This window comes from Podarcis bocagei (genome assembly GCF_964188305.1).
Source record: "Podarcis bocagei genome assembly, chromosome: 1".
Taxonomy (NCBI): Eukaryota; Metazoa; Chordata; class Lepidosauria; order Squamata; family Lacertidae; genus Podarcis; species Podarcis bocagei.
In genome coordinates, this window is record NC_138125.1 from 29950427 (window position 1) to 29966975 (window position 16549).

Sequence of the window (16549 nt, forward strand, 5' to 3'; positions counted from 1 at the left end):
AACATTACCCTTATACTGAACAGCCTGGCTACAGATATTACCATCTCCATAATAATCAGTCCAAACTCCTCCTTTTTCTTTGTTAATTGGGACTTTTTAGGTGCCTTCCTTTCTGTGTAATGAAGTACCAAGCATAGATCCTCGGGTAGACAATGCTCCTGAAGGAAAGCCAGGCTTGCAATTCTTTCTGGCTCTCCATTCTCAATAAATGCTTATTGCTTGCAAATGGAAGTCCTTGTCGAACGGAGATCAGGGAATCACTTGTGGTTCAAGGGGTGCATCAAACACCCCAGACCACAGATATAAATGAGGCACATAATGCTCAAGCAGCATCAATAGAAGTTAAAAGGCTAAGCTACAAGTAAGCTAGCAGAAGGTCTGGTTCTAATGGAAAGCTGAATCAGGACTTTGCAGTAAATTGTGTGTTAAAGGTGGCTTCGAGTGAGATGTCATCTCTGTCCAAGAAGTGATCAAGGATAGCAGACTGAACATAGCTTGACTGGCACACAAACACCAAGAAGTGGCTCTAGATAGATGGTTTCTTGGCACGGTGCCTAGATTTGAATGCTCAAAGTGGAAGACTCCCATTTATAGAAATATATTTGGAATTAATTGTGTCGTTCATGTAGTAAATGCATTAGTCCTGGATCTACTTCAGTGGTTAATTGGGCAAGTTAGGATAAGGGTAAACAGCATCCTGCCATGAATAAAAATCCATCCTACCATCAGTGAAAAAGGCAGCAGATCTGGCTTGGGCATTTTAAGGGCAAAGAAATTCAAATTTTCTCCTTCATTTTTCATTTGAAAAAGTAGATATTTAGCAAATGTGTTTTGAAAGAAGGCCCCTTGGGACTACAGGTGTGAGAATTCAAGCCACACAAGCAAGAAAACAAACAAAGCAAAATATTTGAAGTCAGTGGAATCAATTGGGATGAATGCAAGCAGAGTTTGGTTGTCTCTATTATGAAAGGACATATAAGATTTGTAATTGGTTTCAGCATACAGGGCTCCTTACATAACTGCAACAACCTGGCAAATGCATTGGGGATGCTTCCCTACATGCCATGTAGGGGATTAATAACACCCAGGGCACAGCTATGGGTGAAAAACAGGCCAAAATGTTTATTGAGTATAGTGTGGAAAGCAGGGTTGGCATGGCATTGGGCCAGGATCCATTAGCCCCCAACAATATTTAATCTAAAGCCCATTACATCATCCCAGCACTCCTGCTGGAGAATCCCATGGGAGTTGACCAGCATATAAGGACCATGGTCTATATTATGCTCCTGGAATGCCACTGATAACCTGACATGAATGGCATCAGGCCCAGCCCACCTCAGCTTGGACTGAGAACTGGTTTACTTGAGGGTCCCCTTTATGTTTAGATCCTACCCAATGACATTTCTGCCACAAGAGTGGGTGAGCTGTCAAAAGCTCGCTACTGGCCATTCCTATCACTGCAACCAGTCTAGCACTCTGAAGCACAGGTCTTCTAGCCACATGCCATTGCGTGCCTCTGAGAGGTGAACCCCCTCAAAGCAGAAGTTCAAGCGGTTTTGCCGTTATTGATGGGTGGCTAATCCTGAGACCACGCTACGTTGCCACAAAGCCTATTAATTTGCTGCCCAGGTGCCTATATGTGGTCTCCACTCTTGAGGTCTCTGCAGCCATGCTAACCACCACAGGGACATGTTGGAAACATCACTTTCAGGCTGGTGAGAACTAGTGATGGTGGATCTGAATGGCCCTTTTAAAGATCTTGCTGGCCCCCATGAGAGGAGGAAGCCCACTAAGATCCCAGACAGGGCAATCAACTACCAGTCATGGCAGCATCCAGGCCACCCCACAATCTGGCTCCCACTTTCATCCTTTGCCGGGCCACTGTTAGATGTGATACTTTGGAAACCATGCTCCTTCTCGGTATTCCATATAAAATACATCCGTAATGCAGCTGGGGCCAAATTTTTACATTGGTGGCAGCTAGCAAAAAAGGAGAATGATGTGGAGATTTTACAACCATTCTTCTGTGTTCAGCCAGCTCTGCTTTTCTGATTGGAAACAAAACTGTGTGACTTCTTTGACTTTGATAAGCAACGGCAGGCTGACACTCAGCGGATAAATAAATAGCACATTGGCACCTAGTTGCACCTTTGCACATGTCCACATGACTCCAGGTTCTTTCTTTCAGCATGGCAGCAATCCCATGCTTTAGGATCAGGGGTTTTGCTCTCAAAAGATACTGGGGGAAATAAATAAATATGCCAGCTACCGTTGCTTTCTAGAGCATAAATGCATTCACAAACAACAGAAATTCAAAACTAATAGCCCTGGGGTGAGGGAGAAGAGAGAAAGGATTATTCTGCCTTCAAAGGCTTTCTGGCTGTTTGTGGAATATTATTTGCAAAGAGCTGATTTTAAATCATTTTAGATTTATCTGTCACTACTTTCTTCTTTATCACCAGGCTTTGTTGTTCTCTTGTTTTAGTGGCTGTTGTTTTTGCTCTCTGGAAGACATCTGCAGCGGGTGGAGGGGGGGGGGAATAGAGCTGTTTTTCATCTGTGATCACCTGCTGTAAGTTCCTGCTCAACATCACCTTTCTCAGCATTACATCACAACTGTTTCCACGGAAACAAAGTCTAACAGAAGAAGCAGAAGAAGAGGAGGCTGGAGTAGCCAGCCCAGGTGGACTGTCAAAATGAAATAAAAGTAAGAAACACCTGGCAGCTTTTTCCCCACTCATAGATAGTTGGCATTAAATAATGAGGGGGGGGGGAAATGGTGCGCGTTGCCCTAGAAGGAAGCTGAACTCCTGGAGACACTTTCTATTTTTAAATGTTTTTGATGAGATGGCAGCTGGTCGTTAGGCTCCCCCCCCCTTTTTTTTTCTTTTTGGTTGCTCATTACTTAATTTTTATGAGTGAGTACAAATAAGAGGCAGGAAGATTAGCATATAGCAGAAAGCAGAATAATGAGAATTGTGCTTTAGCCATAGATTAACAACGAAGGTGCTGGAGTGAGGGTTGGAACTGCTACCGTTGTCGGGGGAGCTTTCAGCTTTGGGGACACTATATGTCCTTTGGGGTGGCCTCCAAGATTCCTGCCCTGGAATCAATCCAGCAAGATGAGGGAAAGAAAGCAGGCCTGTTGGTTGTTCTTAGCAAAGGTAACTATTGAATGTAATCCCACCAAAGCATGTCTCTGGATGCTTCCACATGGCCTGTGTATACAGCATTCATCCTGATTTATTTTGCAGGGAGGCTCGAGAAGGTTGGCATTTTAATGAGTATTCACTCTGATTTGTTTGCAGTGATTATCAATGACATTGCATTAAAGTAAGTGTTATCCTACTCTTTCCACCGCATTTTCCTGCCACTTTCCTTATCTCAAAAAAGTCCACTCTTGGGGAAATGGGCTTTGTTGCACATCGGAAAACTTGGTGTGTGGGTTTGGTTAACAAAGAGCTACCCTGGAAGCAAGAAGAAGAAGAGCATGTACCATAGTGGCAGTGTTCCAAGGGACAGGTGAAAAAGAAAATAAGACCAAAAGGAAGTATAAATTACCCCCAAAGATAATGATCTTAGGGGCACATGTTTGTGTGCCAGACAGAAAACTCCCAGTCACACAACTGGATGTGCCATTCTATCCATTTGTGTGCCAAGCAATTGAAATGGAATGAGCTTTAAAAAAAATGGTAAGGTTGAAATCAGTCATCTTACCAACAGGTTTTAAGATTCACTGGCCTCTTTGGTTTAAATGTTTGGGGGCAAAGAAAGCATCCTGATGTGGGTCTCCTAACTCTGTGCATGAGTGTCTACATGCACACCCATGTATTCATGTGCAAATATCACTGTCTATTGTGCCTGCCTACTCTACCATAAATGTTAATGAAGTAGTCTATGGGACTGAATATAAATATCGAAAAGGCAGTTCCTCGAGGAGCATTGAAATGAAAAGAAGAAACAAATAACTCGCAGTACGTTGTCACCAGCCAAACTAACATAAATACATACACATGCACACACATACAGAGTTTTGCTCATACGCAGGTTCTAGAGATTCCTTACCACCAGAGTTCTTGCAGCCAAAGGAAGAGCACAGAGGGGGCCTCAAATGGCTTTCCTTAGCCTTGCTCTTATTTTCCTTACCTGTGTGCTGTCTTGCTGTCCTTCCTTGGAGGAATCATTCCCATTTAATATAACTGCTGGTACTTACCATGCTATCCCATTACAGTGAGACTGAAATACTATACCTCAGAAGTGTTGCTGGACTCCCATCAGACCCAACAAGCATCATCAATGGTCTGGGGTGATGGGAGCTGTCGTCCAGAAACTTCTGGTTACATGCAGAAGGCACCAGGTTCAATTCCCGGCATTTCCAGGTATGGCTGGGAGAGAACCCTGCCTGAAATCCTGGAGAGGAGCTGTCAGTCAGTGTAGACAATACTGACCTAGATGGCCTGACTCTGTATAAAACATCTTCATTTGTTCCTATGAACATAACTATGCTCCACGGATGACAGTGGTATTTACAGACATATAGAAAATATTATGGAATCAGTTGTAAGGAGGGAACATTGGGACTGTGACAAATGCCATATCTCTAAGACACCACTGGTAAGCACCTGAAGCTGAGTTGATAGTGGATTCCCACAGCCTAAGTGGTCAAAATTTCACTTTCTGTTGTGGTGGTAGGTACAGAATCCTAGAACTGTAGAGTTGGAAAGGACCACAAGGGTCATCTAGTCCAACCACCTGCAATGCAGGAATCTTTTTGCCCAACATGGACCTTAACCTCAGGCCCTAAGATTAAGAGTCTCATGCTCCACCGATTCCCTAATCTTCAGAATGTATTCATTCAGGTTGCAGCTTTTCAAAATCAATCATTCATTCTCTCATTCAGGTCTTGAATGGTCAGGACCCAAATCTGCATTGCCACCCACAAAACCAGACTGTGGCCTGGTTTGCACATCACACTAAGCCAAACAATAGTTTAGCATGAACACATGAGTTTACAGGCTCCCAGGGAGGAGAATGTGGCTGCTTTGCTCATACAACCAAGGTTTGTTCTTGGTGTATGGCTTGTAGTTAGTTTGGAGAGGGATAATCCATGGGCTTAGGTTTGAATGACATACTAAGCCAAACTATGGTTTGGCTTCATATAATGCAACAGCAAAATGACAATGGAGGAGTGAAGCAGCTCCAACCCCCTGCATGCTCATGTGTCCATGCTAAGCCATAGTTTTGCTTAATGTGATGCACAAAGCAGTCTACTATAAGCAGTGCTGTTTTTCTAGAAAAAGAGATGCTGGAACTCACCATGAACACCTCCCTCGTTCTCTTAGAATGCCAATGGTGCCCGCCTGAAAGGTGCCGGAACTGAGTTCCTGTGAGTTTCCGCTGAAAAAAGCCCTGACTATAAGGTAAAAAAATAATGATCATCCACCGGATTGTGGGTAGAACAGTTCTATGAATCTACCCTTATTTTTCCCATAGGTACTGCTTCCACTGTTGCAACTTATTTAATAGTCTCTTTCAATAGCGAAGGGAAGGCACATCAAACATTTTAAGCTGCCAGTCCTTAGGGTACAGAATATGTTTTGTTTCTAGAAATTCAACTGAAAGCTCCCTTAGAGATTTAATAATGAAAAATGGAATGGAAACGATTTCCTAAATTACATCTGTGAACAGTAAAGAGCCTATTTAATTGTATGTTTTATAAGCATATGACTTTTAACAGTGTCACGTCCACACCATAATACTTGTTATGGTATTAAATGTTCCGAGTTTGTAAAATTTATTTTAAAAATTGCCCAGATGTTCGCTCCAGAGAAGCAGCCCCCTAAGTGTATTCTTGTACAAATCACCAAGTATTAACAACCATCAAATCAGGCTTGATTGGGGGGGGGGATGTCATGCTCTGATAACAGCTCAAATGGAGGCCAAGAGGTTTGCGGACAGGTGGATGTAATTTCGGAGTCTCGTAGCAACTCCCAGTCTTCTGTAGAGACAATTACTGCCAAGATCACAGCATACATTGGATCTAAATTCTACCTGTCCCTTCCCTCCATCTTAAGCCACTGTCAATAACTCTTTCTGGCACATGACAAATGACATGACTTAACCCAGGTAGACATTAGCAATTCAGAGGATATCACACCATTGCACACTGTAGGTGACACAAAGCAGATGGCTTTGTTTTATAGAAAGGGCACCCTGTAACCAATAGAGAAAGACAAATGCCAGAAACATTGCTGAATGCATTTCTAAGTACCCAGAAGAAATGAAACTACCATATGCAAGTGCATTTAAGTGGGTAGCCTCTGAGATTGGCCAAAAGGCTAAGGAAACTAGAGCTATGAAAAAATTTAAAAAAAAATCCTGCAATTTTTTTTACCATCTTTTAACAAAAAAAGAAGAAGTCGCTTTTGGAAATCATCACAAGGGAAAGAACATTTTGGTGAAATAATCCTGAGTGCAGCATGGAGTATGTGATGCCTACCTTACTTTAGAAGTAGTCCAGGGATGTTTGTGAATGTTCTTTCTTAAATTCTACAAATCATCTCTCCCTTGGTTTGTACACTGCAGCCTTCCCAGGTGCCACACTTCAGTCAAAGCCCAGGGGAAGGCATGACAAGGTAACACTTCCCAGGAGGCTTTTTCATATCCAGAAGCACAGGCAGCTAGGGAGGCACCAATGTGCTGGAGAAATTTTTAGTGGGAAGAAAAACACACATATACCACCCATGGCTGCCACGCAATGATAAAGTAAGCTCAAAACCTCACACTCAACAAATCTCTAAAGAAATTCTTGAGTGCGCTCAGATTGATGCTGGAAAAAAATACAAGACTGTTTTGCAGGGTACAAAAACTTTTGAGAAATTCAAGGATCGATTTCTGGAGAGCTCTAAGCAAAACAGTAGAAGAGTAGCACAAGGAAGCACAACAAAAGATAACTGCCAGCAGAACTACTGCTTCATGACCTAGGCCATGGGTAGGCAAACTAAGGCCTGGGGGCTGGATCCGGCCCAATCGTCTTCTCCATCCGGCCCACGGACGGTCCGTGATTCAGCGTGTTTTTACATGAGTAGAATGTCTCATTTTATTTAAAATGCATCTCTGGGTTATTTGTGGGGCATGGGAATCAGTTCATTTCCCCCAAAAAATATAGTCCGGCCCACACAAGGTCTGAGGGACAATGGACCAGCTCCCTGTGGAAAAAGTTTGCTGACCCCGACCTAGGCCATCAATTAGCCCTGACAGCTAGAACCACCAGCCACTCATGACATGTTATTATTACTACTGCTCTCTTGCTGCTATATTATTGTTTCAAACCTTGCTGCTGACTTTTATGCTGCTTTCACAGACACACACACCCCTACGTTACACCTGACATCAGTACACACCGGCCCCACCCCAATATCCCCATGCATACAAATTATGGCACTCTCTACTCCCAACCAGTTCTCTTATTAAGTGGGAAGGTCTTAAGGGAGCGTCTGCATGTAACTTGACAAATGTTTTTGGAAGCTTATTCACAATCAGGAATCCTAACAAAGGTTTTCTGATCACACAAAAGCTTCTAAGCGCAGTCCCCTTACACCTTTCCTCTCAATATGGGAATGTTGGCATGGGGCATCCTGCTCACATTTTCAATCCATTATTCAGTCATAAAGACAGGACATGACTATGGACTGATCCCTTAGAGCCGTCTGCACAGAGTGGCTGCTGAAGTTGTGCTGCTTCCAGCAAGTTGATACCCTGTTCCTTGTTACTGCCCTATGGCCTGTTTGTGCCTTGATGACCAAAACCCAGTTTTGTTCTTAATACACCATGTGCTTTGCAACATTATGCATTAACTATTGTGTGGTTGCAGATGATTCCTGATCCAAGTCCATGTTGCTAAACGGGGGGAACTTAAGATGTTTCCTAAGCTTCGTAGAGGACCACAACCCTCCTAACAAAATGGCAAATAAAGGCACTGGCAGCATTTTGTGCCAGAAAGCAGTTATTTGGTAAACATAACAGTAACATGGCTAGGCGAGGGTGGTGGAGGAAAACAATATGATTCATTCACCATTTCCTGTCTTTAATCTTAGGAAATATCCCCAAGGGCTCAATCTCTCTTAAACAGTGATACATCATGACATATTTTACACTGCCAGCTACAGCCTTGCATAGTGGATAATATGCGGTGCCTGCCAGTATTGCCTTAGTGGATGTGTTTACAAAAGTGATTTCCCTAGGGAGTCAAGCGTAGAGGGGGGAAACTCAGTCTGTTCTATCTTATTACATATCAGTTGACACTGTCTATTGCGGGCTCTGGATCCTATAATGTAACATGGGAGCAAAGGCCTAGCTCAAGCCGCAAGAAAGCACACACCATGGTGTTTATGTAACATCATTCAAGTAAGATTCTTCACAGAACTTGGCAAGAGCAGGTGGAATTATTACAAGCCCCAGATCACAGAAGCAGTGGGGAGAAATGCCAAAAGTTAAAACAGTATAGTTTAGAATGAGTGTTTGGCACAGCTGAAAATAGATCCATTGCCTCTGTTTGTGTGTGTGCATGTGCATATGTGTGCATGCACTCATGTTCTAAGGATCATGGTGTTGCCTAAGTGAATCTCAGTCCATTCACATTCTTTGGAATAGCTTTACATCTGCTGTTATTGTACTTTAGCCATAGATGCATAAAATTACACACACACACACACACACACACATCCTTAAGTCATTGAGCATGTTTTTAGGAGAGCTATAAAGTGCCGGGAACATTAATTGTGTTTTAATTTATTATCCCATCTCCTCCTGCTGCTCCTGGCTACTGCTTTGTTAATTTCCCTTCCTATCCCTTCTTTAATAAGCTTTCCCTATTAATGTGTTAAGAGGGAGTTTTAAAAAAATAAATATTCTCTTTACTGCATCCTGGTGCCTGACTGCTATGCCAAGGAGGAGCTTCCTATATATTTGATTAATATTTTACAAATAAAATCCACAGCTGCCAATAATAGGAGAATAGCTTCTGCCAAGATGTTACCTAAGCACAGAGATCAAATATTCTTGCAATAGTAACACAAGGAGACATTGCATGTGGTATAAAAAATCAGAGGCTCCAGCCATGTATATTCAAGGATCTTAAAACTATTTCCCATGTTGCAAATCAGAGGGTTCCCAGGACAATCCCTATATCCATCACATAGATTTGGTTGTGTGGCATTTCCCCTTTGGTGCTCTAAGGTGTGGTGAGGCCCACCAGGTCTTCTCATTTGGTCTGCCAAGCCATCTTGGCCAAACCAAGCCCACCTGTTGTCAGATGTGGGGCAGGTAAAGAACTAGCTAATTTAGGGAGGCTTGCTTAGCTCTGTGTGCAAAATTCTGCAAGCCCAACAACCAACTGATTGTGACATCAGTCCATTATGATGTCAGGTTACTGAGTGGTGGGCTTCAGAAATGGTGCTACATCAGGCAACTTCACACCATTTCCCAGATTGGGAAAGCAGTAGAGGTGGGAGAGAGGGAGACGGATTGATGGACTCCAAGGACCTGCCTTTCACTATCAAGTGATTTGGGAAGAAAATGAAAATTATTGACGCAGCTTGGCAGGAAAGAACAGCACACTTGTATCCCATTGCCTGAAGCATATCTGGTGAATGAAATTTACGGCCCATCCAAAATTCTATTTGTCCCATGATTTCTCGTCAGGGGTCTGAGAGGTTGTTGTGGTTGTTGTTGTTTTGTCCCACTGCTTTCCCCTGGAAAACCCAGAGTTTATTGTTGAATCAGAAGAAACGTCAATCTGCAGAAAACCTGACTGGCATTTGTTCTAAATCAGCAGTCAGCCACAGGTTTCCTGGAGAAAGTTGTGGGACAAAATGCAAAAAAATTAAATAAACCCTCTCAGACTCCTGACTAGGAATCATGGAACAAACAGAAGTGTGGATGGGCTCTTAGTGTAGTAGATGAGGGGGGAGGCTGTGGTTATTCTACCACACATCCAACTTGTGGGTCACCATGCCATCTCAAACTTCCCCTGTGTAGAGTAGAGCAAGTGCAACTCCTATGTGAGCACGTCATGGTATAATGAATTAACTAGTCCCCTGTAGATTCCATGTGTGTGGTTCTTCACACATTCTGCTAAATGTTTTGTGTAAGAGACAGATCTGGTGAAGTCCACTCTCTCTGATCTCATTCTCTGCTACATGGAATGGGGCTCTTCCCTGTCTAAAAGGCAGGAGAGAAGGTTGGGAGTGTGGCATGTTAGGTAAGGGCGGGACTATGAGTTTGTGGTTTGTTTTCTGCAAGTATTTAGTACGTTAACGGTGTGATTCTATGCATGTTGACTCAGAAATAAGCTGCACCAAGTCCAATAGGGCTTACTCCCAGGTATGTGCACAACCTAAACTTTTGTTTGAATAGTAACCAGTCACACACCTATAATAATATAGTTGAAGGACAAAAAACACAGAATAATAGATAATCTGCTAAGGGCACTGAGCACGAAAGGTCCTACCCGTCTCTTTGAGAAGGAGAACTCTGGCCTTTTGATTCGTGGCTCTGAAAATACTGCCTTGTTTTCTCTAAAGAGAACATATTGACTGGAAGCAGGCTGAGGATGGAGTTCTGAGAAATTAGAAATGTATTTCCAGGAGGAGGGAGCTTTCAGCTTTTTAATAACTTTAGCTCTGCTGTGAGCTCATCAAGACATTAGCTTCCCACATTCTGAGTTAGGCGCTGCAGTTCTCAGGCAAGACCACAAAAGTGCTCAAGGGGAAAACAGGCACCAGGGGAGTCTTTAATTCAGGATGGCTAAGTTGCCTGCTCCAGGATATGGTCATTTCCATGACAGCTGCACACATACAGCTGTTGGTGCCAACTCTTAGAGCAATTTTTGGACCAGCAGGAGGTTGAGGATCTGTTTATTTGCTAATGGGCTGGTCAGATTATTGCTTTGTTTATTATTTTAGTACTGTTAATGTTGTTCGCTAGAATTTTGCATTTGGTATGTTTTCCCCCCATGGATGTTTGTTATATGAACTATTAATCCAGGGGATGCCTGGAAAGCTCAGTTGGTTGCAGGATGGTGCTGATAATGTCAAGGTTGCAGGTTCAATCCCTGTGTGGGACAACTGTATTGCAGACTAAACGATCTCAAACTCTATAATTCTATGATTATATTATTTCCCCCAATGCTATTAGGTATGGTATATTTTATTTTTGTTTTGTTTTTGGCTGAATGTTGGGTGACAAGCAACGAATTAACGAGTGAGTGAGTGAGTGAGTGAATGAATTTTCCCTTTGCATGGTCTTAACAGGTAAGGACCGAGCCAAACTGAAGCTTCAGGAATGTTGTGAAATGAATATGACGAAAGTTCTTACATCAGAACTGGCAGCCCTTTATGAAGTCATAAAGTGACTCATTGCATCAGGGCTGGGCAGCAGCAATCTAGTCACCATCCCTGAAGCTTTTCATCAGGGAGTAACCATTTCACAGAAATCCTAGCAGGTTGTAGCCCTAAGTTTTAATTTATATATTTTTAAACTGTTGCTATATCTGTATTGTCCCTGTTATACCTAATTGCAAATTGAAATGTATCCCTATCATGTTTTATGACTTCCTTAATATTATATGTGAGCTGGAACTGGTCTGTGACTGAAATAATAAATTCATTCATTCAGGTTGTAGCCTTCCAGGTTGTAGGAGGAATAATTCCTTTAAAATTGCAACTGTTTGTCCATTTTGTGTTCTGCTTTGTTGATAAGATGCTTGGTTTTGGTTATAGTGATTGTTCTGACCACAAGGTTCAGCCCAGGGACCTGGTTGCTAAAGGAAAATGAAGCCAAGGGTCTTAAGGGAGAAAAAGGAAATCTTAACAAGTTGGGGGTGAAGGAGGATAATGCAACAGAACACTGTACTAGCCTTTGGACTGGGGGGGGGACTGGAAGTGAAAATGTGTATATGGGTAAAGCTGGTAGTTAGTTGAATACTTCTTAAGTGGTAGTATTTGGGAGCACAGATGGCGCACCACAGAAGAAAAAAGCCAGAAGAAAGATGCAAATAGACCTGAAAGTTAAATGGAGAAATGAAAATTGGTAAGTAATTGGCTTGGTTAGGGAAGCAATCCAGGCTTATCTGGATGTTTTCCCTCTTGTTATTTTTATTAGCTCTTCAAACTGTTTTTAAAACAAATCTTTTTTTAAAAGAGCATTTTCAAAACCCATTATCTTGTTGCTCTGCAAGAAGCTTAAGAAAAGACTGAGTTCATTCATTTGACTTTAAATGTACCTGTTTAATGGAGGCAGAAAGGAGGATTGTATGTATGTATGTATGTATTCATTCATTCATTCATTCATTCATTCATTCATTTTCCAAGTTTCTCCTGGTATAGGAGCCAAGGCAGCTCACAACCCAGGCAGGCTTATATAGGAATATACAGCCTTTTAGATAGCCTGGACCCAAGCCATATTGGGTTTTGAAGGTCATAACTAGCCTTTGAAATGGACCAGTAGCCAATGCAGCTGTTGTAGCAGGGGGTTTCTGTTCTCCATGTAACCTGCTCTAGTTAGCATTCTGGCTGCAACATCTTGGACCCATTTAAGTTTCTGAACTTTCCAAAGGCAGCCCGACACAGAATGTTTGGCAGTGATCCAAATAGGATGTAGCTAAGTCACGTTTCACCGTGTTCAGATTGGACATCCCCAGGAATGGGCTCGGCTGGCACACCAGTTTTAAACGTGCAAACACATTCCTGGCCAAAGCTGAAACCTGGGCATTTAGGCTCAGGGATGAATCCACACCCATACTGTGAACCTGAATCTTCAGTGACAGTGCAACTCCATCCAGCACATGTTGAATCCCTATCCCCTGGTTGACCTTTTTACTGACCAGGAGCGCGTCCTCTGTCTTGTCTGGTTTACACTTCAATTTATTCACTTTCATCCAGTCCATTACTGACACCAGCCTCTGGTTTAGCACCAAAACAGCTCCCTCAGATTTAGATGGAAAGGGGAAAAAACCAGAGTTTGGTGTCATCCATATAGTGGTGGCACCAAAGCCCCAAAGCCCAGACAATCTCTCCCAACAGTTTCATATAAATGTTAGCTACCATGGGGAACAGGACAGAACCCCGAGGGACACCATATAGACCAAAGGCCAGGGCATCCAATAGGAGTTCCCCAGAACCACATTAAAAACCTAACTGGAGAACAACTATTGCAGGAGAGTGCCCTGCTTCGGAATAGCAGCATGCTTTAAGAAAGCTGACAGACCAGTATACTGAATTGGATCACTGCAAACTTCAGTGACATCATCATTCCTTGGCCCTCTTGCCTACTTGATGCCAGAAAGCACTCTTAGTCACTGAGACGTGCCATTCAAAGTACCCGCAACTCAAGCATACTTGAGTCACAGAAACACCTGAGAGCATGGTGTGAAATGACAGCTGCTCAGCCACCCACTTAATACTACCACCACCACCACCACTAATGTCTTGGCACTGTTTTCCTCACTAACATTCCCAGGCTTGCCTCCCTCCTCCCAGATCAGCCTCTGTCTTTAACTCTTCCGTCTCTGAAAGCCCTGCCATGGGGCTTTTGTATTAACTGTCAAGATCCCTTAGAGCGGATTCCCTGCCCTCATTAGTCAGCCCAGGGGTAGCAGAGGATGCTGACAAATCTGTAGAGTCTGCAGTGACATTCCGAGGGACCGATGTAGGTTTAGAGACTGTCAAGGGGAAAAAAGTAACCCAAGGCAACTTCTGTGGACTCATTTGAAATTCAGATTTATACATTGCGCTGCAAGATTCATTTCAGTGAAGAAGTGGTTTCAGGCTATAATGACCTGGATTTTTTATTTTATTTTATTACAAATGTGTTGGCAGGGTGGCAGGAGAGGCTGGCGTCAAGAGAGTGTGTTCATGCAAACAGGAAGCAACTGTTCCATCATAAAGAATAAGGAAGCGCACACAGGAAATGTTAAAATCCTTCACTTTTACCAAACTTTAACTTCATTATTTTCCTGTGCCAAACAACAAAATTAGGCTGACATAAGGAATTCCTGTCCCAGAATAAGGAACTCGGAGCTCCTGAGTTGGGTTAAAACACAAGGTATGAATGCAATTTCCTATGCTCCTCCCATAGAGGCCTTCCCTGGCAACCTGAGGTTTCCCTCTCCATGCTGAAATTAGGATTGAAATAAGTATGCTATTGTAGCCTGAATAATAGGTTGCAGTGTGAGCTTGGCTATTGTGTATCAATTTGGTGCCTGCAACAGTTTCTACACATCGAAATGTGCCCACAGGTCTGAAAGAGCTGGCAAATTCTGAGTTAAAACCTCACTGCTTCGCGATTATGCTTCTATTCTTTTCACTTCTCTGCCACGCTTCAGGCAATTACTGGGCATGTGGTAGCCACAGTGGAAATTCCCTGCACAACGGCTCATGACCTATGGCCAGCTGGCCACATCCATACAATTGCCACATCCCACATTCACCTGTTTGAGAATTCCTTGAAAGTCAAACAGCAGAAGCATATTGACCACCAGGCTAGAGAGAGCATAGATTTCCCAAGGGCCTCTCCCCGCCCACTCCTGGCAAGGGCTCAATGGTTATGTGAACAGCCCCTGGACCAGCCTGACTTTTTCCTGAGTCATCCAAATGCTTTCCATAAAACAGGACACCCTCTAAAAGGTTGCTTGACAGATACCTGTCCAGTCTCTCTAAAAATCTATGGAAAAATGAACATATGAAGCAATTTATTCTACTGTTCACATCCAAGACACACTTTATGTTCTCATTCAATACTTCTGCCTGGCTGGAATGTGTCCATGCATGCAATAATGCCTCTTGCTTACAGAGATGGAAGATGGAGGGATGTGTGTATGTGTAAACCCCTGAATTTTGCTTTGATGGGATACAGCCTACTGTACAAAGGTAAGAATCACATTGGTTGTTCTGCCCATCAAAGGGGGGCTGTCTGAAGAGCTGTTTCTAGCTTGCAAAAGCCTCAGAAGCAGGACCTGAATGCAACAGGACTCTCCCCACTTGTGATTCCCAGTGCTGGATATGCACCACAACCATCATGATTACTCTTCCCTGATTGCCTTATAACCCCCATTAACTTGTCTAAATTCCTTTCAAAGCCATCTGAGTTACACTGTTCCATAGGATTCCAGAGTCAATTCCATGCCCTGGGTGAAGAAGAAGTAGAATCATGACAGAGAAGCAACTGTATCCTGAAAATCTCAGGAGGACTATAGCAGGCATAGGCAAACTCGGCCCTCCAGATGTTTTGGGACTACAACTCCCATCATCCCTAGCTAACAGGACCAGTGGTCAGGGGTGATGGGAATTGTAGTCTCAAAATATCTGGAGAGCTGAGTTTGCCTATGCCTGGACTATGTTGTTGTTGTTTAGTCGTTTAGTCATGTATGACTCTTCATGACCCCATGGACCAGAGCACGCCAGGCACTTCTGTCCTCCACTGCCTCCCGCAGTTTGATCAAACTCATGCTGGTAGCTTCAAGAACACCATCCAACCATCTCATCCTCTGTCGTCCCCTTCTCCTTGTGCCCTCCATCTTTCCCAACATCAGGGTCTTTTCCAGGGAGTCTTCTCTTCTTAGGAGGTGTCCAGATTATTGGAGCCTCAGCTTCAGGATCTGTCCTTCCAGGGAGCACTCAGGGCTGATTTCCTTAAGAATGGATAGGTTTGTTCTTCTTGCAGTCCATGGGACTCTCAAGAGTCTCCTCCAGCACCATAATTCAAAAGCATCAATTATTCGGCGATCAGCCTTCTTGATGGCCCAGCTCTCACTTTCATACATCACTACTGGGAAAACCATAGCTTTTACTATACGGACCTTTGTTGGCAAGGTGATGTCTCTACTTTTTAAGATGCTGTCTAGGTTTGCCATCGCCTTTCTCCCAAGGAGCAGGCATCTTTTAATTTCGTGACTGCTGTCACCATCTGCAGTGATCATGGAGCCCAAGAAAGTAAAATCTCTTACTGCCTCCATTTCTTCCCCTTCTATTTGCCAGGAGGTGATGGGACCAGTGGCCATGATCTTCGTTTTTTTGATGTTGAGCTTCAGACCATATTTTGCGCTCTCCTCTTTCACCCTCAATAAAAGGTTCTTTAATTCCTCCTCACTTTCTGCCATCAAGGTTGTGTCATCTGCATATCTGAGGTTGTCGATATTTCTTCCAGCAATCTTAATTCCGGTTTGGGATTCATCCAGCCCAGCCTTTCGCATGATGAATTCTGCTTATAAGTTAAATAAGCAGGGAGACAATATACAGCCTTGTTGTACTCCTTTCCCAATTTTGAACCAATCAGTTGTTCCATATCCAGTTCTAACTGTAGCTTCTTGTCCCACATAGAGATTTCTCAGGAGACAGATGAGGTGATCAGGCACTCCCATTTCTTTAAGAACTTGCCATAGTTTGCTGTGGTTGATGCAGTCAAAGGCTTTTGCATAGTCAATGAAGCAGAAGTAGATGTCTTTCTGGAACTCTCTAGCTTTCTCCACAATCCAGCGCATGTTTGCAATTTG

The 16549-nt window shown here is 43.2% G+C and overlaps 1 protein-coding gene and 1 long non-coding RNA gene across 27 annotated transcripts in view; both read right to left on the reverse strand.

Moving 5' to 3' along the window:
* The window catches only part of NRXN3 (neurexin 3), a 1270857-nt gene that overhangs the window by 705363 nt on the left and 548945 nt on the right, over nucleotides 1–16549 (reverse strand). The window lies entirely within an intron of this gene.
* The window catches only part of LOC308576085, a 45599-nt gene continuing 42921 nt past the window's right edge, over nucleotides 13872–16549 (reverse strand). Inside the window, exon 3 of the long non-coding RNA XR_014003070.1 lies at nucleotides 13872–13930. This is a non-coding gene — a long non-coding RNA (uncharacterized lncRNA). The remainder of the gene's footprint in view (nucleotides 13931–16549) is intronic.